Source organism: Heterocephalus glaber, unplaced genomic scaffold, assembly GCF_053883595.1.
Source record: "Heterocephalus glaber isolate CG9 unplaced genomic scaffold, H.glaber_assembly_v1.0 deba00001606, whole genome shotgun sequence".
In the NCBI taxonomy this organism is placed as follows: domain Eukaryota; kingdom Metazoa; phylum Chordata; class Mammalia; order Rodentia; family Bathyergidae; genus Heterocephalus; species Heterocephalus glaber.
The window spans coordinates 20395618-20417906 of NW_028258377.1; the positions used below are offsets into that span (position 1 = coordinate 20395618).

At 43.2% G+C, this 22289-nt stretch overlaps 1 protein-coding gene and 1 non-coding gene across 2 annotated transcripts in view; one reads left to right on the forward strand and one right to left on the reverse strand.

Moving 5' to 3' along the window:
• The window catches only part of Slit3 (slit guidance ligand 3), a 606864-nt gene that overhangs the window by 195221 nt on the left and 389354 nt on the right, over positions 1–22289 (forward strand). The window lies entirely within an intron of this gene.
• LOC147822960 (U2 spliceosomal RNA) lies at positions 6484–6666 on the reverse strand. The gene has a single exon (XR_015444921.1). It is a non-coding gene; the product is annotated as a U2 spliceosomal RNA (small nuclear RNA).

A 22289-nucleotide genomic window follows, 5' to 3' on the forward strand; every position in this document is an offset into this window, starting at 1 on the left:
CATTGCTCCCTAGGTGAGAATCCCAGCTCTACCCATTCCCAACTGTGTGATCTTAGAGTATTATTTAATATCATGGTGCTTCAGTGGATACAATAAGAATGTTGATTCTACTGCTTCGTTGAAATGTTAAATGGCTTGGTCAGTATTCATAATTGTAGCTGTAATCTCAGCTACTCAGGAGGATTGCAAGTTCGATACCAGCCTGGGCAATTTAGCAAGACCCTGTCATAAAATTTTTAAAAATAAAAATAAAAAGGGCTGGGGTGTAGCCTGGTGGTTGAGCACTTGCCTAGCATGTGTGAAGTCCTATGTTCAGTTCCCAGTACTGCAAACAAAGAAAATACATTAGTAGTGATTTGTACAGTGGTGTGATATCCTAGAAATATCCATAATCCACAAAGCATTGATATGTTCTAAACCAAGAGAAAGCAAACCATGGCTTTCTGCCAAATCCTATGCAATGGCTATTTGTAAATAAAGTTTTATTGGGTGACAGCAGACTCATTCCTTTGCATACCTGTGGAGTAGCTTTGCATTCCATTTGAGTAGCTGTGAAAGAGACTTTATAGTCTGCAGAGCCAAAAATATTTACTACCTGGACATTTACAGGAAAACATTTGCCAACCTCTGCTCTAAACAATTAGAAAACAATAAATAATATATAATCTGCCCTGAAGAAAGACACGTGTATAGGAGGTATAGACAGGGATCATGATTACATTATTATGCTATAGCTGGAAACAATCTACATGTCAATCAAAAGAGGAATGCTCTATTCTGCTATTACAGTTGAAAAGAATGCATTCTATCTATGGCGAATAATGTGGAAAAATCTCCACTAGGGATTGATGAGTAAAAAAAAAAGCAAAGATGTTACCATTTGTGTAAAACATGGAAAACATATTGTATATTTCCTTCCAGGTCATATGTAAATATGTAAAAGCATAGAAAAGGCTCAGGAAAAACAGATTATCCAACACACAATGCTTGTCTTGGAGGAGGAATGGAGCTTAGAGGTTTATGCAGCCCTGTCTGTAACGCTTTTACAAAATGCATCATGAGCAGGACAGTGTACTCATGTATTAGTTGTTTCATTAAAGTCGACTGCAAAGCTACTGTGTATTAGATGTGAGTTATTTGGGCAGAGCATTGACTGAAGGATGAGTATAATTCTGAGAGGTGGAGTGATGAGGAACAAACATGATTGGTAAACCAGGGGATTCATAAAAGCAAAACCATGAGGACTAGAAAGACAGTGATGGCATAGAACCGTGAAAACATTAGTGTGGCCCCACGAAGGGCAGGAGAACAGTCTACCATGTCAGGAGTTTGGGTTGGCAAAGATAATTAGCACATGGGAAGGTCATCTGTCACAGTGCAGGGCACAAAGAGAAATTAAAATGTTACACTTGATGTCACAAACAGGCCACTCCCAAGAGAGGCAACAGGTGGGAAGGCCATGGACACCTAGGAAGGCCCAAACAGACCTCTGGAGTCTGCCTGTATGTGTGTGGGGGGGGGATTATTCTTCTCAGTACCTCACACCTTCTTTGATGTTTTAAATTTCTTCAGATTATCCCTTGCAAGAAGGGGTCCAAAGATTTTGCTATTGTTAGAGCTTACTAAAACTGACTGGACAGTTGGATTTGGCTTCTAGCATCAGAGGGGGGGAAATACCTGTTTCTAAAGTAGTTGCATGTAAAATAGGAATATGTAAAAGTTCCAGTCAGATATGCTTTAGGACAAAATTAGTCTGTATTCATATTTTTAACATTATGAAGTCAACCCAGTTGGATAAGAAATTAAATATGTTTCCCAGGATGATGAACCCTAAGAAACTGGACATATATGGCCAGGTTGGGGACTCTGGTCTAAAACAAGTATGCCTTGCGTGTTCACTCCGAGGACAGAATCAAGAGGTAGAGCAGACAAATAATGTGTTGAAGATACAGAGATTATTTTTGCAAACTTCATCTTTGTGATTAGGTGGTGCATCAGGTGTAAGAATCATAAGGCGTCCTAGGTTCTCCCCGGCTGAGGTCTGCCAGCAAGCTGTTTATGTAAAGGACTAAATAGTAAATATTTAAGGTCTTCCAGGACAACTGGTCTCTGTCACAACTTCCAGCTTCTGCTTTTGTGATGCCAATGCAACTGTAGACAGGAAGGTTGTCCTTTGTATGAAGAGGTTCTAGATCTATGGATTCAACCAACTGTGGATTGAAAACCTTTTAAGAAAGTTCCACAAAGCAAAACAATTTTGCCTTGTGCCAGGCACTGAATCCACTTGAACAAAGTGCTGTGTAGGCCTACTCTGCATAGCTTCCATCATCTTGCAGATCCTCAGGATCTCTCCAGCATTTGTTTGAGTGTTGTTTGCTTCAGATCCCATTCCTGCACTATGCAGTTAACCTGGTAGGCTTTAGTCCTTGGAAACTTTTTTCTTCTCATTATTACCCAAGCAATATAGCATAACAGCTATTTATACAACTTTTGCATTGCATTAGGTGTTATAAGTCATCTAGAGATGATTTAAAGTACACAGGGGAATGTGCTTAGGTTATATGCAAATACTACAGCACTTTATATAAGGAACTTGTCCATTCTTGGATTTTGGTATCTTTGAGAATCTTGTAAATAAACGAGTAGAAATGGCTGTTTTCTATTAAAACTTTATTTACAAACCAGTAGCAGCCTGGATTTGGCCCACAGGGCATAGTTTGTCAATGTCTGTCCTAAAGCAAAGATTCTACATGCTTTCCTGTGACAACAGTCTGTTCTGTCCCAGAGCTTTGTGGTATTTTAGAGGTGGTATGGTGAGTGCTCAAGGGCAGTCACTACAAAAACTGACTTGGGTTTTATATTTGGCACAACCAATGAGGGAAGCAACTAAGTTCTCACCGTAATATATCAGTTGTTCTAAAAACAACAACTGAAAAGCTCATGAGCTACTTACTGTATTGTAAAACCCTACCTACTATAAATTAGGGAGGTGGAGAAAGGGCAGGAAGAGTTGTGAGGGTGTTCAGCAAAGTCTAACAAGATTTAAATGAATGATCACCTCAACCCTTGGGCATTATCCAGACCGGGGCCAGCCTCCTTCTGTACCTCCACCTCTACCCAACCCTGGCTACAGATTAGAAGGAGCAGGTAACCAAAGTTTTCCCAGTGTAATCAGCTCCAGGATTCTGCTGGACCTACTAGAATTGCTAAGCAAGTAGGCAACAAGGCTGGAGGAGCCAGAGACAAGTACATGATCAAAACCTGTCTAAGAATGAAATCTGTAAAGAGGAAAGCAGAGAGACAGATTCTTGATAATACTTACTTCCCCATATCTAGCTCTGGATCCTGTTAACTTTCATAATTTATAGTTATAAATAAGTTCCCATTATTCTTAAAACAGTTCCTGTCATTTGCACCTCAAAGAGGTCTGACAGATATAGCCAACCTATCATGTTATGACAGTGAAAAATAATTGAAAGTCATTTTCCAGAACTCTGTTCCAGATAAAACAGAACAAACTCTTTGTACTTCCTCTGTATACTTAGAAATAAGGCAGGTCACACTCTGGATAAGGTTAAATTAATAGTTCCAAGGCCCGTGAGCCTGTGTAAGTTGCTGTTAATGCAAATTGATCTATTAAAAAAATAGTGTAGGTGTCAGAATTTCTAGACATCTGAAGAATTGGACTCAGAACAGGAGCAGGAAGAAAGGGAGGTGGTACAGCAAAATCTCAAAAGGTTAGGACAACCTTTTGATAACTCTGGACACATCTGTAGACATGGGAAATCTACCCTGGCACTGCTGCCCCAGAAATGGACTATGCTGACATTTCTGTACAAACTCTATATCCACTGGTACTGCTTTCAAAAGCCCAGGCTGGTGTGTTAATTGGCTGGACCTAGGTCTCGTGACTGCACCCTAGCTGCAAAGGTGGCTGGGAAAGTGAAGATCTGGCCACTTAAGATTCTAAACTGGAGGGAAGGCTACACTTCCCTCTGAGATTCTGAGTTGCAAAAGATGAATGGAATGGAATGGAGTGGAATGGAATGGAATGGAATGGACTGGAATGGAATAGAATGAAAAGATCCACTATAGTCTGTCTGACCTTTCCTAGCAATGCTGTCACTCTTTATAGCTATCAACTCACCCTCCTGGGCCTTTATTGATGGCCACACCTCTGTGACTTGACTAACCCCACCAACCTCTCAGTCACTTTTCTGGGCCATTCACTGATTTCCCTAAAACACATTGCCAACCTGGACTGTCAGCACTGGACAGTGTGATTTCCAGAAGAGTCTCAGCCTGGTCCATGCCACCTGTGAGCAGCCTTTAAATCCAACCAGAGCACTGAGCGATAAGTAATTATCAGGCCCATCCAGCCTCACCGCAGGGCTTGCACACTTCTGCTCTGCACTGTGAGGAGAAGGAGAGTTGGGCCAGGCTTAGCACTTAGGAAGCCACAGGCCCCATCAAGCCTACCCTTCTTGTCATTTCCCTGTGGTCTCCTTGGAAACTAATTCCATCCTCTGGATGACTGCACACCAAGTCAGCTTGCTCCAGTGATTGCCAAGGTAGTTTATCCCCTTGTTAATTAACTGCTCTGGGAAATGCTGTAGGACACTGTGGTGCTTAGCTTGCAGCTTGTTAACACAGGGGACTCCAGAAGAACTTTGACCTGGCTCATGGCTGGGCGATGGATGACTGAAGGGGAAAGCTGATCGGAAGAAGCCCTTTTGTTTTCCATGGCTCATGGTTCCTTTCAGGGATTATGAGTGATGTAAGTAGGAACAATGAGACTAGCAGTGCCATTGGAGAGACTGTTTCCTGCCACCTGAAGCAGACTATGTGTGTCCTCTTTGCAGGACTTTGGGAGTTAGGGGCTAGTTTAATGGGTAGAGAAAGCTGCAGTCTAGAGTCTGGAATAAATGACTAGAAATATTAGAATATCAACTTCTTTATTTGGATAATATCATCTGAAATAAAAGGTCAAAGATTAAGTGTGCCTTAAAAACTAAATTTGATTTTATAATATTTATTCGTCATCCTTTATGTGCCAGGCCAGTCACCGTGTTGAGGGATGGGGAGCCATCTACCCAAGATGTAATCCCACCCTCAGGGAGGTTGGTCCAGTAGGGCAGATAAGATGGTCCAGTAGGCTTCTTCTTCAATGCAAAGGGACAATGAGCCATGGAGGTCAGCAGGGATGCTACACTGGGATCGAAGTGGAGGGGCATGGTATTAGTTTCCTGTGTCTATTGTAACAGATTACCACACACTTGTAATAAAACAACAGAAATGTATTTTCCCACAGTTCTGGAGATCATAGGTTTGAAACAGGATATGGGCAGGGCTGAACTCCCCCCGGCAGAAAATTTGTTCCTTGTCTCTTCCAGCATCTGGTGGCTGCCAGCATCCCTTGGCTGGAGGCTGCATCACTCCAGTCCCTGCCTCTGCCTTGCCTTTATACCTCCTTTTCTTCCATGTACCCTTCTCTTCCTACCTCTCTCTTACGAGCACACGTGGCATTTAGGACCCAGAAACCTAGGATAAGCTCCCCTCTCAAGCTCTTTCCTCTAATCACATCTTTTGTGACATAAGGTAATATTCACTCTTTGATCATATAAAGTAATATTCAGAGATTCTAGGGATTAGGAAGTGAATATCTTTGCAGAGCCATGTTTTAGCTCCCCAAAGCCCCTAATCCAGTCTGAGGTGGGGTAGAAAAGGCTTCCTGGAGGACCTGGCTTTCAGGTCTTGAGCCTGTTTGCTGGTGACCCATTCTTTTACCTGCTTCCTGCTTCTCTGTTTCTCGGAGCATTGATGTCTGCAAGCTGCAGCTTCCAGACTTCCTTGTCAGCTGGCTGCCTTCTAGGTCCTGCCATTTATGGGAGATTGCAGGAGTGAAGAGTAGGAGGGAGAAGGCAGTATATTTCTGCTGCTTCTCCTTTGCCTTGTAGCCTCTCTGGTGGTGGCAGTGTCTCCTTGGTAATTCCATCTCCTGGCAGGTAGGTCCTTGGGCTGTATAACATCTCCTGTTCCATTTTCCCCTAAGACTTTCCAGCTACTGCTTATCTGCTGTTTGTCAGCATCCCCTGCCAGCCTCCTAGCAACTCTCACCAGCATAACCCATTCCTTGTATTAAAGTGCTCTGTGGTGAATGCTTAAAGTAATTTTTTTTTTTTTTTTTTTTTTTTGGCTAGGAGAGAGCCGTATGGTTCCTTAGCTCTTGTGAACATAATGCAGAACTGGCTGCACTGGAATCCAGACGTGTGTGTTCTACATACAGACTCTCTGGCCCCACCCCAGCGTGCAGTTAGCATTTCCAAGGGAGGGCCCGGAATCTGTGTTCTTTACAGCTCCCTAGAGGTTTTGATGCTTGGCCAGGTGTGATAATCTGTGCTCACAGTTCAGTTTTTTGAAAAATGCTCATATTAGTGCATATCTATAATCCCAGCACTCTGGGAGGCTGAGACGAGGATCATAAATTTGAGCCCAGTCTGGGCAACTTAGTGAGACCCAGTCTGATGTAGTTCAGTGCAAAGGCCATGGGTTCAATCCCCAGTACCACAAAAAAGGAAAAAGAAAAATGCTTATTTCAAGTCTTGTTTCAATGTAATTATCGGTTCATTTTTACACTTGATCTTAGCCAAAAGGCCGAGAAGCGATATATTAGTCCATTTTTACCATATTCCTTTAATTGGTTTTGTTTATTCCTATGTTAGTTCCAAATCCCTGATCCATAAATGCTGTTACCATGGAAAGGATTTTATGCTATGATTTCCTCTCTGTTTTTGTTATAGTGGTAGCTGTTGTTGCTATCATAGCAAAAATAGCTTCTTCTAAGGAAAAATAGATGGGCATAGAGGGCAGTATGGATCTCAGCCCTTTGCAATTGGCTGGATGAGCCCTTTATAGCATACATTTTGTCTTCTAAAACTGGAAATACTGTACACCACCTGGTGAAGGTGAGAACAGCCTGGGAGGAAGGATAGGTGTTTCTCACTTAAGAACATGTGGCCAGGCCCCCATACAATAGGAAGTACAGCTGCTTAGTCCCCACTTCTAGCGACTGTCCTGTGCTTCCTACTTTAGAGAATATGGGGAGTCACTGGCCAACAAAACAGCAATGGAAACCTTTTACAAGTGCAGAGAATCATAGATCATCAAAGAACATTCTTGCCCTCCTGCCTTTCCTGACCCATCTTCCAGAAAAAAAGGGAAGTCCAGGCCTCCAGGTGGTCCAGGAAGAACAGAATATGGAAGGATGAAGAGATGGGGCAAAGTGGGTTGGGATGTCAAGTTAGAGAACATTGTTTCATGTTATTAAAAGCGTTTGGAAAATATTTTAGATGACCATGTAATATTCCCCAGGGCAGGTGTACACCTCCTCCCTTCAGCGGGGCAAGCAGGTGGTACCTAATGATACACCGAAGTAAAAGCTCCCCACGTGCACAGAGGCTCTGGGAGCAGCCTCAGTAGGGACCTTGCCTTCTGGCCTCATGGTCCTGCAGGCAAGCTCAGCTCCAGCAATCAATGGCAAGAAATAAAGATTTGTCCTCAAGCTCCCCATGCAGGAGATGGTGGCATTATCCACTGACAGCAGAATATGTTGGGCATTTCTGTCCCCTCTCACAAAACAGTCATGTTTTGGCCGTGATAGTCACCTCTTTCTGGACTCTGTCTTCTCCTCTCTGCTGCCTACCACTTAGGATGCTTTCCTAACAGTGAGTGCTTTTCAAACTCTGTGGAAGAAAGGCTGTTTTGTTCTGCAAAAGACATGGTGCAAAATGTCAAACTTCTATGTATTTATTCAATTTCTGTATTGCTGATGCTCATTGTTGGGAGGTAACAGCTAATTCCAGGATCAGCACTAGTTTACAGACCACATTTTGAATAGTGGTGACCCACAGTACTTTTTTTTAGGCCTTTCTCATCTTCACCAAGATTGCATTTTTATACTACACAGCACACAAAGACTCCTTTTTCGGACATTCCATCATCAGAGAGCAAGCAATGAGGGGTTGTCGTTAGTTATGTAAGTTGACCACTCCAATTAGAACTTTGTACCAATTTTTATCCTTACCAGCAGGAATTAAGAGGTCTAGCTTTATTGGACTCTCTTGCTAGTGTTGACATCAGTTTTATGATTTGTATTCCATCCTTCTTCCATGGACAGTCAAAAAATACTATCTCTCTATAGTTCTTATTTGCATTTCTTTGATTTCAAGTCAGGCTGAATATATTTCATATGTTCATTTTGCAAATGAATTTTCGGGCTCAGTGGTTCAATTAACCATTAGGTATAGATGGAAGAATCTCATTGGTGTTATATTCAAGAACATACACCTTAACTAGGCAGGTACCTGTGGACTGGAAGTCTGGCTACCACTTGTTCTTGAAGAACCTTTACTTAAAGGGAAATTTTTCTGAGATCCAAGCTATTGATTTCCTCACATATTTCTAGAACTTACCATAGTGGCTGTGGATTCCTGGGTCCCAGTCCTTGCTGCTTGCCCTCCTGTAAGTCACTTGTGTTTTGTTCATGTGTAAAGCAGGGTGGCTGTCCTGCATGACTGCTAAGCTTTGTGCTCCTTGGCCTTGACCATTCATTCTCACAGGAAAATGAAATTGATCACATAAGTGCTGGAACTTCTGAACGACATCATGTGGCTGAGAATGGAAGAGCTGTTAGCTACAGAGGAGACTCGACATATCTGAGGAAGCTGCCTAGGGGGAAATCAAGGCCTCTGAGGAATGATTTGGGGAGTCCCCATAGAAACACAGTGGTACTGACTCTTGGGGTTCTGGGCTGGTGCACTGAGGGTGAGTCAGCTAGAGATCAAAGATGCCAGTCATGGACCAGCTGTGAAAGAGGACAAGATGCAGCTCCTTGGCAATACCCATGTCATTTCTGCTTATGGTTTGAACACTTCGTTTATCCAGCTGTGAAAAATCATAAAAGGAATTTTCATGAACTCACAGACCATTCATAGTTCTAGAAACTATAGAGAGGATGGTTCTGTGGGCACTATCTACCACTTGTTGGTCTTGGGTATTGACACCAGCAGACCTGAGTCACACCAGTAACCTCCTTCTTATTTCCATTTCATTAATTTTCATTTAGGCTTAAACAGCCATGCATGTGGCCTGGATTTGAGGAATTGGGGTGGATCTGGACACTTAAAAGCCCTTTAAGTTTTCCAGGTTATCTCTGAGTAGAGCAAGACCAGAGAGAAAAACTCTTTTTCCCTCTTTTACTGCTGTGTTAGTTGAAGTGATTTCAGTGGGATCAACTGACTGCTGAAGTGATTTGCATTTTATGGCCCAGGTCTGCTCATTGGGTCAGAAGATGTCATAAAAGCAGAAACCCAAGATTGCTGACAACCTCAGAGACAGCAGGCTGCTCCATAAAGAAATTGGACCAACCTTTCTCATTCTTTGTAACTCGGCAGTACAATAAGCCACATGTGTTTCCAGCCAACCTGCTCTGGTTCTGAGAGTGAGGTGATGTTTTTCCAGAAACATGGGAAACAAGAAAGAGTGAGCAGGGCTGGATTTAAGAAACCTGGAGTCGAGGGAGAATTGTTGTAGATGGTAACACAGTAAGAGCTATCTCTGAACCCTGAGTAGAAATCTAATCTATGCACTGGTGCTGTTGAACTTGTAAAAAGTTTATAGCTGTGGATTGTTGTTGTCTATAGCAGCAGGGATTGCACCCTTGTGCTGGGAGAGGCAGGTAACATTAATGGGAGAAGTTGACCAGGACCCCAGTGGAGGGAATTGGATGCCTCTGGCCCATAGGGAGCCTTTGCATAGACTGGGGAGGGGGTGCCTTCCTCCCACTAGAAGCCAACTTGGTCCAGCTTTGATTTCAGCCTTTTGGGCCCCCTACTCAATCCAAGGCAGTGTATTGCCATCCTGAGAGAGGCTTGCCCTAATCATCTTAAAACAAGGTTTATCATGCAGGTGTGTGGATTCAATGTTATTATAGCTTCTGCTATTTTTATTTGTCTTTGAAAAGAAACTAGAAATCGTGTGTGTGTGTGTGTGTGTGTGTGTGTGTGTGTGTGTGAAAGATCTCCATTTTAAAATGGAAGCCACAGCTTCAATTTTTCTTTTCCCCTAAATACCGCTGGAGTCGACCCACAAGCATGTGTGAGCAGTGAACTGGACTGAAACTTTATGGCACTATTGAAAAGAAGTTGCCAGTATCCCTCACCCACTCCTAACTACAGGGAAAGGGGATTGCAACAAAGGAGTTGAGGGTTCTAGAATTATTGTCTTTGATTTTAACCACGGGCACAGATTTGGAGAATGTATCTAAGCACAATCCTGTTGAGACTGCTAAGGTGGAGACAGCTTTCTAAGAGAAGAGAGTAAAAGCCCAAGGAAGTGAGGTTGAGGGCCCTTGCAGGAGCAGTTTATGAAGGTAGGCAACCAGACCTAACCAGGAGGGACAGTTTTCTCCTCTGGGTGGGTATGTTAAATAGTTAATAGTGAGCTTTCCCTTTCTAATTGCCAGACAGATGAGAAGAATTTCTGGTTGGTCTCTCCCTGGGGTGTTAAGTGCTAGGACAAAGAGGAGCAATTCCTGGAGGGCAGTTGGCAAGCTACCTCCCTGGTAGACAGCTCTTACCAAAGCAGAGCATTGCCCAGAGGCCTGTGCCATGGCCTGCAGCCTGACAGTGTTTGGACTTCCCTGCTGAGCCCTGATTGAGTGCTTGTAGATGGCTAATTAAACTCTGAACTGACAAACACCATGCTGCAGAGGGTCTCTTTTGAAGAGCAGGAGATCACAGGGACAATTTCCTGTTTGGCAGTTTGCAACCCCAGATCTCATCAGTTTGGGATTGTGTTAAATTTAACTGAAGCATACTGATGGTCCTCAACACCAAGAGCCCTTTGCTAGAAGTTCTCAGCCTAAATTAATGGTGATCTCCTGTTCTCTTTTTCAGGTGTGTGTACTTTGGAAGAGGATATAGATGTTATACTAGTAAATTTTTCCTTGTTAACCCAGAGTCTTATCGTATAACTCTATTAAAATAACAGGTAGATATGTATATACTACCAAATGTATTTGACAGATACATGTAAATATCCATAAAGCCAGCCCTTCATATCCTCAGGTCCATGTCCATGGATTCAACCAACCATGCATTGAAAATATTTGAAAAAAAATTTATTCATTATTCACTAAACAGTATGGTGTAACAACTATTTATATTTACATTGTCCTAGGTATTATAAATCACCTAGAGATGAAAGTATATGAAGGGTGTGCACAAGTTGTATGCAAACACTGTCATTTTATATAAGGGATCTGAGCGCCCTTGGGTTTTGGTTTGGGGTGTGGGGTCCCAGAACCCATCCCTCATGGATACAGAGGAGCAACTATAATTACATACAGAAATAAAGGCAGTAATGAAGTTAGTTGTGGAATCTTCGCGTGTCTCATTGCTCAATGGGGTGACCACTTGGTTCTCCAATAGTTCTCAGAGACAATGTTTCTTCTCACCAGCATCCAAGGGAACCAAATTCTTATTTTGCATAAGATGTGCTGCATATGATTTATAATTTAATGAAGAACAGTATATTTGATTGTGATCACTTTATTGGCTTTGGAGCTGTAGGAAAAAATTATAAGTTCAAGTTGTAGATTTGCTGTGTACTGAACTGCTGGGAACTCATTTGTCAATGATCCTATAAGGAAGGGAGCAGAGATAAGCTTAGCCAACAGCAGTGTAAGTTACATGCTGTTGCTGATGTAAGCTATCAGTCATAGTCAAAAGAAAAACCGATTATTACAAAAACGAAGGGGTTAAGCACCATCACAGCTTCATCTATAATTTTTCTACTTTTTTCTGTGTTTGCCAAGTTACATTGAACCAATGGCAAGTCAAAATAACTCTTAATCTTTTGGTACTGGTCCCGTCATTTCTCCCATTCTTCCATGTAGAGGTAGGTAGGTAAATAGGTGGATGGATGCGTGGATGGAGGGATAGATAGATAGAGGCAGATATATAGACAGATGAATGGATAGATAAAAAGATAAGCAGACAGATAGGAATAGGTAATATTTGCAGATGGATAGACAGACAGACACTTTTCTAAAACCCTGGGCTTTGGGGTGGGAAGAGCGAAGTATAGAAAGTAGACAAATGGCCAACCCTTTAAGAGTTTACAATTTAGTCAGTGGAGGACACATATATGTTATATTTTAATAAACTGTCTCAATACTCTTCTGGAAACAGGTGAGGGATACAATATTTAAAAATAAGTAATCTAACATCATCTCAACTAGGTACTTAACCGGAAACTTAAATGGAAGCTCTGTAGGTTGGGAAAAAATATCGGAGTATAAAGTAGGAGTTCTGTGAGTTTCCTCAAGAGCATGAAGAAAAATAGAGAAAAGCTAGAAAACAATGAGAATTTTACATAACCTTAGAAAGCAGTGGTTTGTTCAAGTTGGCCTTCCCCCAAGGAGTGCTATGCTAATGTGGTGGCAGGCTGTCAAATCTTAGCTAAGGACATTTACTGTGTTACCTTGTGCACAACCCTATACCTCCCCAAGCGGTTTTGCTCATCTGTAAACTATGTTAATAATAAGGGTCTCAGAGCTTTGCCTATTTCAAATCATAATGAAGGTACACTACCATGTACAGTGCTCATTAAATGTTATGGGTATAGGGCTCAGGAGTCAGGCTGACCTGAGCTTAAATGCTGCCTCAGCAACTGTCCAGCTGTGTGACCTTGGGCAGATCACTCAGCTCCTCTGAGCTTCATCTGCTTCATAGGAAAAATAGGGTTGATGATGCCATTTCAGTGTTGTAGGGAGTGAGACAGTATATGCAGAGAAGCAAAGTGCAAGTCTGGCCCAGGATGAATTTTTTGATAAATTTTGGCTGTTCTTACCTGCTTTGACTATAATTCATTCTATCCAACATCCTACAACCAAGGCCACTGCCACTATTCATCTTCTTCCAGCTGCCTGCTAACAAAGGGTTCCTGCTGCTGAACGGAAGAGCATCCAGTGCCATCCGGGACCTCCCAGAGCAAGTCCTGTGGTTCACCATCCCTTCTGCAGGCCGCTGATGGAATAAGGTCCCAAAGTTTCCAGCTGCTCCCTAACTTGCCATAAAATCCCCAGGAGGAAAGAGCCCCATTAGCACCTGCACATTTGGGGACCCTTGTCAGCAAAAGGGCCAGCAGCTTCCTGCTGACACCCCAGGGCTTGACAGGTTTACTGAGGCCCTTCATTAGGATGAGTTATGGCCCTGTGGCCAGGGAACCCCTGCCTACCCTGTGTGAAACCCTCTTCCTTCCCCTCCCAACCTCCTTTCTGCCTGCTGTGCACCCACCACCCTAGTTTAGTGAAAAGGGAAGGCATCACACCCACCAGGGGCCCTGGGGCACGAGGCAGAGTTCAACCTAAGAAAATTGTGTTCTTGTACGAGGCAGGCACCTGGATGACCAGGCCTGGCCCAGGCCTTCAGGAATGTACAGAGGGGTCTCCTGTCTTCCCTCGGCACCCAGGCCATAAACAATACCCCACAGCCAGGAGGGCAGTGGGGATGATGGAGGGACAGCCTCTCTGTGCAGTTGTTCCTGTCCTAAGCAGCACGTCAGGAATTATCCCACTGGCTTCTCCAGGGTACCAGGCTTTTTAGGGTGGTTTTTCTTTTTTCATTAATGCTCTGAAATATTACAAATGGTTGTTCAGAGAAGCCCAGCACAGATTCTCCTTAGAGCAGTGGTTCTTGAGTTATGTGCTTGCAAATTGCTTGAGAATCTAAGCATACCGCGGAAAGCCCTTCAGCACAGCTTAGTTGCAGCATGAGAGATGGGCATCAGACAGCACATAAATGCTCAATAAATGTTAAATGCAAATGGCATCATTATCACTGCTGACAGAAACTCTCTCTTTCAACAAACTATGGGCAGCTTCATCTATGCTGTCTTTCTCAGTAGGCCCTGACCTTGGCCATTCTTAGTTCAGGTTTAGCAGAGTCCTGTTGCGTGAATCCAGCAAATATCCCACTGGGCTTGATGCTTCTCCATAGTAACTTTCCATCCCTGCCCCCCACCTGCTCCTGGGCTATAAATCTCCAGCTGGCCTTGCATGTGGAATTGAGCTGAATCTCTCTCCTCTGTGCAAAACTCCCTGGTAGCATTCCACTTCGTAGAAGTCTTCCTTACTAGTTTTAACAGGCATCACGAATAGTTTTGTTCTTCTTCCTCCTCCTCTGTGATAATCAGCTTTCTGTCCCAATGACAAAATACCTAAGATACACAACTTAGAAGCTGACCGAAAGCCCCAGTGGCTCCCAGTGGCACCATCAGCATCAGCTGGGGACGATGCTTTCAACACAGGGGCCTTTGGGGGGACATTCCAGATCCAAACTCCCCCTTCTCCTCCCCTTTCCCTTCCTCTTTTTCTCTTACTGTCTTCTTACCTCCCTGCTTTCCCCTTCTCCCTCAAACCCCCCTATTTTATTTTGATCTTGCTGTCTTGGTTTGGGCAGGGGAATCATCCTTTTAGCTGAAGAAATTGAAATGTTCACTACCTAGAGACCGAGGATGAGAAGTAAGGCCTCTTTGTTTAGCTAGAGGATGTACAGTATGACAACAACAAAAGTAAACAAAAAACAGAACTAAAAGGAGGCAGGTGTAGAACAATGCTCTTCATCCTTTGCATTCTCTGGCTTCACAAACACTGACCAGACCTTGGAGTAAAGCTTTGGGCTCTTCGAGGCCTTTGCTCTCCCAAATAAAAAGGAAGGAATTCATCAGTGCCTTAGGATTCAGCAGGATGGGAGGAGATGTGCTTGCTCTCCTACTCTCTCTCTCCTTCTCTTTGTCTGTCTGTCTGTCTGTCGCTCTCTCTGTCCTTGCCCCCCTACCTCTTTCTGTCTGTTGTTTGCTATTTATGGAGTTAAGGAGGAAACTTTTTTCTCCTGCTATGCCCTAGAATTCTATGCTATTAGAAAGCTTGAAATCTGGAGTCAAAAATTATTCTTGAGTCTGGGCCAGGGATTTAGCTCAGTGGTTCCACTGCCTGCCTCGCAAGCACAAGGTACCGAGTTTGATCCCCAGTACCAAAAAAAAATTATTCTGGGTCTGATATTGAAGAGGTCAATTAATTCCTCTAAGCCTTAGTCTCTTTACCTTTTGAAAACAAATGGTAATGGGAGTATCCACAAACCATAAGACCCTTGAGGACAGAAATTATGTTTCTTTGTTTCTTAAACTTATGTTTAAAAAGTGTTTGGAGTGGTATCAGTCACATCATTAGCATTCAATAAGTACTGGAGTGAATACATGCTATCTACTTACTGAGTAGAAATTGTTTATTGAGATATTGTATGTTGAAGCACATAGCCCAGGTATTTTCATTGTACTTTCTTCTTAGAAGGATGAAGATAAAGGTAAAGAAAGGAGGGTAATGGGAAAGAGAACCTGGAGGGTAATTAAAGAAGGAAAAAGGCAGAGGTAGTACAGTGGAAAGGGCCGTGCATGTTCATGGGGCTGGTCTTTTATCACTCACTGGGCCTGCGATTCCCACTTAGTGACTCGGCTGAACTTCAGGTTCCTTATCTATAAGATGGAGGTGAAAATATTCACTTTATTGGTAATGAGTATCCAATGAGAAATATATTTGTGAAGGTAGCCATCAGAGTTCCCGGAATTCATTAGGTACAAGCTGACAGTAAATCCAAAGGTGAGAAGAAACATAGAAGAAAAAAAACTAAACTAAAATAAATAAAATAGAAAGAATAAAAATCAAGGGAAACAACTGGAGAGGAAAAGAAGGATTTTGGTCTTTTTCTTCCAAATGCATCCATTTCTTGCCACTTCTCGCCAGTTTGGGTTGGATTTGGGCTGACGTGGGAAGCCACTGAAGTTGAACATGAACACCTGATTGAATTCTGTACTTTGTCATCTGATATAATTACACAGGAGTAGTGGGTGGTTCAGGTCAGGAGTAGGTAGCAGATACACAGTATATAAACTTTATGGGTAAAGCAAAATGAATGGAGGCCCCCAGAATTGCTCCTAAAAATACAAAGAGATTCCCTAGGATTCTTCAACTTATAGACTCAATGGAGTCTTTTTTTTTTTCTGGTACCAGGGATCGAACTCGGGACCTTGCGCTTTCGAGGCAGGTGGTGAAACCACTGAGCTAAATCCCCAGCCCTCAGTGGAGTCTTAATCCTGTGTGAGTTGGGAGTTGCAATTGTTAGTTCACCCCAGCAAGTCAGGCAACAAACAGGCTGTGTATACAAGGAGATACTGCCCAAGAATAGTAAGTCTAGAAAGTATCATTTATTTACAAATTATACTTCTACAGTGACATTTTTATTTTTAATACTTAAATTGTGGACATTCAATCTGGAAATTTTGGAAAATACAGGGCACAATTTTAAGCCCATTAAGGGATGATCTACTGTTAACATTTAACATATAACCCTCCAGGGATATATGTGTGGGCAGTTGCTCTTCTTTTGGTGGTGGTGGTATAAAACTGGGGTGTATTTTTATGTTCTCAGTACTTAGTCATCCCAACACCTGTCAGTTCAAAATTTGATTGACTGTATACCAGGTCCTGTACTCACTCAGTGAAGTGAAACAAGATTCTGTTTCAGATGAGTTCTTTTCAATTCCTTAAATTTAAAAAAGAATATGCTTTGGAAAGGCTGTTAGCAATATTCTGCAATCTCTTCCTAGATGTTCCAAGGACTGAGTTACAGAATTTTCCCTTTCTCTCTTTAGCTCTCAAGGTGAATTTCTTCTGTCCTCTTAGGTTAAGTAGGAGAGCAGGGCAAACCTGATTCTGACCATTGGTTTCCTGGCTGCGTTCTCTAAAAGGAGGTTTTAGCAAGGCGTGAGGAGAAGAGGGGAGCAGAAGAGAAGGAGAAAGGAAACGAAGGTAGAAAAGGAGCACTTTTGTGATTATAACAGAATACCTGAGACTGGGTAATTTTATAAAGACTAGAAATGTATTTTCCCACCATTGCAGAGGCTGGAAAGTCCAAGATCTAGGCACCAGTTTCAGATGGAGGTTTCTTCCTACATCATCACATAGCAGAAGGGGGAAGGAAGGCCAAAGAGCACCCACGCCCATGAGCCCTCTCCTAAAGACATTAAACCCAGCTGAGGGGGTGCCTTAATCACCTCTTAATGGCTCCAACTCCCCATAACATTACATTGCAGCATGGATTTTGGAGCGGACACACCACAGCACAGTGGAACAAAAAAAGAAGCAGGGGACGCCAGGGATTTAGCTCAGTGGTGCTGCCGCCTGCCTCGAAAGCCCAAGGTCCTGAGTTTGATCCCCAGTACAAAAAAAAAAAAAGGAGAGGAAATCTGTAGTGTCATTTTCCTCTGCTATGATGCATGCAGTAGTCACTCATCTAACTAATATTTGTTGAATACTTACTATTTGCCAGCCTAGTTAATAATCAATCACGGGGCAAATTTAGGCCCTAATATATAGTCTTTTTGATCTGCTAAGTCTGAAAGAGCCCTCAATATCCCTGATCTTTGAATACCACTGCTCATAAACTATAGAGAAATGAGATTCATCTTCTTTCCCATGGCCCTTTAGCAACTCACTTTAGCCAGAGCTTCACCAATCTGGCACGAGAGCCCGCACCAAGCCAGGCTCTCCTACATGAACCCCGCTGAGGGTCCTGCCCGTGGTGGACCTCTGCAGGAAAGTCTCACACTAAAGAACAAGGGGGCAGCTTTGTTAGGGGACTTTACAGTAGCACCTCTCACCACACTGTGGATTCTCAAAGAGAGTGCAGCTGGAGCTCATCACCTTACCCCAAGATGCGGATACCTTCCCCCACCTCTCTGATGGGGATTTGTTGTATTAAATCCCAATAAGAAACATCATAGATACCTTTGTCAGTAGAATCTATCTCTATGAGCACAGCTGGAGAAAGGACTAGTGAGACCTGAAAGGCAGGAAGATCAGGGCCAAATCACTGTAGGGTTTGAAGGACATGGAATGGGGACTCTGAAGATGGTGCTGATGTTAATTAGGTTTACTCCCTTCTTCCGTTTGTGTTGAAGAAGCTGTATCTCTCCTGTGCTCTTCCTTTAGATGAACCAGGCTCAGCCAACCCATCACAGATTCTCTGCATAGAAAGCTTTCATCCAGCCTACTCTGGAAAACCTAAATGTAGAGCATTTTTCTCTTGCTAGAGTTCTGAACAAAATGCCCTCAACTTCACTAAATTTTAGGACACAGCTTTCAGTATTTCTTAGCATTTGGATGTGCACATACTAGCAGCACCAAAAACACACAGGGAAAGCTCCAGGGCTTCACTCAGCCACAGTGCAAAGAGCCTTACCCCAGCTCCCAATATGTCCTTTATTGTCATTGGTTTAAGAAAACTAAACACAAAAATCCTGACATCAACAGATCCCCTCCTCCCTCCTCCTCCTATCAGAAGCACAGTTACTTTACTTTCTGGTGGAATGAGAAAAGATGACTAAAATGTCAAACCCAGCCACCATCCCAAAGTGTCTTGTCCATCAATCACTTCTAGGTTACAAATCATGACCCAGCCATAAGCAGAGCCTCTAGGTGATGAATTATGTTTATATCTGACTTTCTTCCCTAACAGCCTTCCGCAATGAGTTTCCTGCATTATAAAACTACTCCAGATGTGAGAGCTGCTCAATATTCAGACTCTCAGACTAATTACTTCTATCACTGGATGGTGATTAAGAGGTCAACAGCGATGTTTCCAGAGAGCATCTTCTGTCTTCCCAGTGGCGAGCTTGTCCTGAGGCTGCAAACCCCTCAGGTAGTTCTGCAACTGAAGGGGCCAGCAGGTGCCTTGTCTCACTTTGGGCCCTTGAGCCGTATGTTTGTAACAGGGCTGATCTAGCAAAAAGGCCACAGTTTGGTCCCACTGGGGTAACTTTCAGCTCTATAGCAGAAAACCTTCCAATGGCATGAATGTTCCCTCTTAAAGAATACTCATCCTGGTGCAAATACAAAGGATGCAGAGAGATCAGCCCAAGTGTGATGGCTTTAATTTTTTAAAGAGGCCACTCTTAGGCCTCTTTCTCAGGAGGTGGTAGAAGGAAAGAGTGAAACATGAGACCTTCAGAAAGTTACTTACCTCTTGGAGGTTCATCCTGCTTCTTCAACTGTAAAATTGGGTTTCTGATGGTACTTATTTCATAGGTTGTATTTTAGGAGTAAATGAGTTATTATATAAAAAAACTTTTGGGATATTTCCTATAATATGAAAATATTCAATAGATGTTAGCTGCTATTATTATTAGTGTTGTTTATACCTGAGCTGTATCACTCAGAATTCCTAGTTCCAAGGCACGGAATAAGACTTAGCTGATTTAAGCAGGAAAGAAATGCATTAAAAATGATACTGAATTTTGTACAGAACTGCTCAGAGCTGGGAAATGAAACCTGAACACCGCCCAGCTAGGAACAGCACCCAAAACCACCCAGTAGACTCCCCATAAGAGCAACACCAGCAGTCCCATCCAGCCCCAGAGATTATAGAGCGTTTGCTTCACATCCTCAGCCTGGGGCTCTGGCCACCACTGCTCCAGAACTTTCTCAACCAGCTACTGCTGAAGAGCAGATTCTTCCAAGTTCCTACTGGTTTTAGGAACTCACACTTCATTCACCTCTGGAGCTGCCCTGTTTGATTGGCAGATCCTCAATGGTGTGTTCTTATCGTTACTGTTAGAGAGTCTGGGAAAACAAATATCTGGCCTTGCCTGGTTCTGTAATGCCTCCCACAAAAACGCAAAGCATAGAAAATCCCTCAGATGTTAGAAGAAGGATGTGTAATGCTCAAAGAATGATAGAGGAGTCTGCAGATTGACATGAGGGTATGTGGAAGACTGGGCATGTGGTTGGTAGTGACCATCGTGTGTTCAAGGCCCAAACCAACCTGTGACAGCTCCAAACTAGAGGCCAGATGTTTATTCTGCTGGGCTAAGGATTCTGCTGGGCTAAGAGAATTAGGAAAGAAGTATGAAAAGCATAACAATGAGACAACAAAGATCAGAGCTGAGGGATACATTTTCCATGATTTATATGCTCCCTGTGCTGCATGAACATTCACCAATAAATATTAAATGAATGCACTATAATTGCTGGATGAGCCTTCTGGTCACCCAGCCCCTCCTGTATGTTTGAGATAGGCTGGGATCTGCCATAAAGACTGGTGGCATTTCAGCAGGTGGCAAGCAACCTTCACTGAAACAGTTTGGTTTCCTGCAGGGTGAAATACTGCTAAGTAAAAGAAAGAATTGGAGAGTGAGAATGGCTAAAGGTGACAGGAAGAAGATGCCAGCAGCTCAGACCAGGACTGGGCATAAGGGTCCCCAACAAATTACTCTGGCCACTCGCAGACCCTTGTGTGTGGATGATCAGGTTTGAGTTTTATCTTCCATGGGTAGGGCCCCACTGCTCTACACTGACCCCTGCCTGGCTGGGGTCTAGAAACATCCCTACCCTTCTCTGTGAGTAGCTAGCTGTGTCAGTATGATAACACCTCTCCAGACAGGCTAGACCTGGCCCTTGCATGGTGACTCTGTTTGATCCAGCTGAGACTCTTTAGCCTTGAATAATAAGTCACATCTTCATTTGTACTCAACTTTCATCACTGTCCCTTCGGAGCTGGAGAGAACTGATGTGAATAATGAGAGAGCTGACTTTGTACAGAGTCCTGAGTGCGTTAAGTCATTTGCTCCTCTCAACCCTTTGGGGAAGGGCCAGCAGAAATTTATGTACCTCATTTGATAGATGAGGCTTCTGGGGTTCAAGAGGCTTATATGGCTTCTCCAAGGTCACACTGGAGTAAGTAGAAGAAAAATCTCAGGTCTCCTGTCTCCCACTCCATTAACACTGCAGTTGCCACTTTCCTTGGTGACTTGCTTCCCGATTGCAGACACAACAGAGTAGGAGGGAGAAGAGCACAGGAATTGCCAACCTTGAGGCTGAGCTTGCCCTGTATAGGTTGCTGTAAGGATTTATGGAGGCAATACATGTAGAATATTAGCTCAAAGCAGGGCACATGACAGCACTCAATGGTATTAGTTTTCACTTAGCCATTATTCTCTGCTACTGTCTGACATAATCCTGATGTCTGGAGCCTTCCATCACCATACCTTCATCACTGCAGGTGGTCCCCTCTGTCTCTGCGCAATGCTTTCAGGTGGGGGCATCTTCCTCTTCCCCCAGCTGGCTTCTGGAATCTAGATGTGTTCATTCTCATGCAAGTTATAGAGGACCCTTTGACTGTTGGGGGATCAAAACTGAGCTGTTGTTCCAGTCTTAACTCAAAACAGCATCCAAGCAAGCTTTTGTTACCTTTTAAGGTGTCCCTCTGATACAGAGAGCCTTGCACCCGTCATTCCTCCCTTCCTCTGTAACCACAATGACCCAGTACCTCTCCCCTGCCTGCCCCCTTCCACTCTCCTGACCACTCACACAAGGAGAAGGCAAGTAGCTATTCCCTAAACAGGAAGCCAAATGAGTCATGGTGGTAACTCAAGAGTGCAAGGTCTACACAGTGGAAAGGGACAAGGTGGTCAGGGTTTCCGTTCCAGTGGTGATTCTGGGTTCTAGGCTTACACACAGCAGTGAGTCTGTGTCAAAGGGCTACCACAAAAAACTCCTCCAAAGTGGAGGCTGGTGTTGTGAAGGGGAAAGTGTAGAGCACAGAGTGTTCTGAAGGTGTACAGCTTCATTAGAAGAGCAGTGACCAAAAAAAAACTTGTAGTGGGAGAAAAATCTCTCTTATAATATGCTTTTCTACTGTAACCATTCATCACTCCATGTGCCCTCTACCACAATAATCAGTGTTTTATGAACTATCTTTCCCTCAAAGGCTCTTTCTTGCCCTTTATTTTGCCCAAAATGAGAATTTAATTAAACTCTGAATTTTTCTGCCACTACTTCTTAGAGCAGTGAAATGTAGTTGGAGGTATTGGGTTGTGTTGAAATGATTTTATCTATTGCCTCTGTTTATAAAAAAAGAAGAAAAATAAGCATGGTCCCTGGCTTTGCATCAGTTACACAGGCCCCATTCAGGGACTGTAGCTAACATAGCACCTTTTGTGGGATTTAGTACAGGCTGTCGATCATGATAACTATACTGATCATCATTTAGCCACTGCCACAGCCTGTGACAAGCAATCTCAAGACTAATCTTTTGTTGGTCTCATAGTTACTTATCTGTAAGGTAGGTTCTCTTACAAATTGCATTTTTGAGATGAGGAAACTGAGGCTTAGG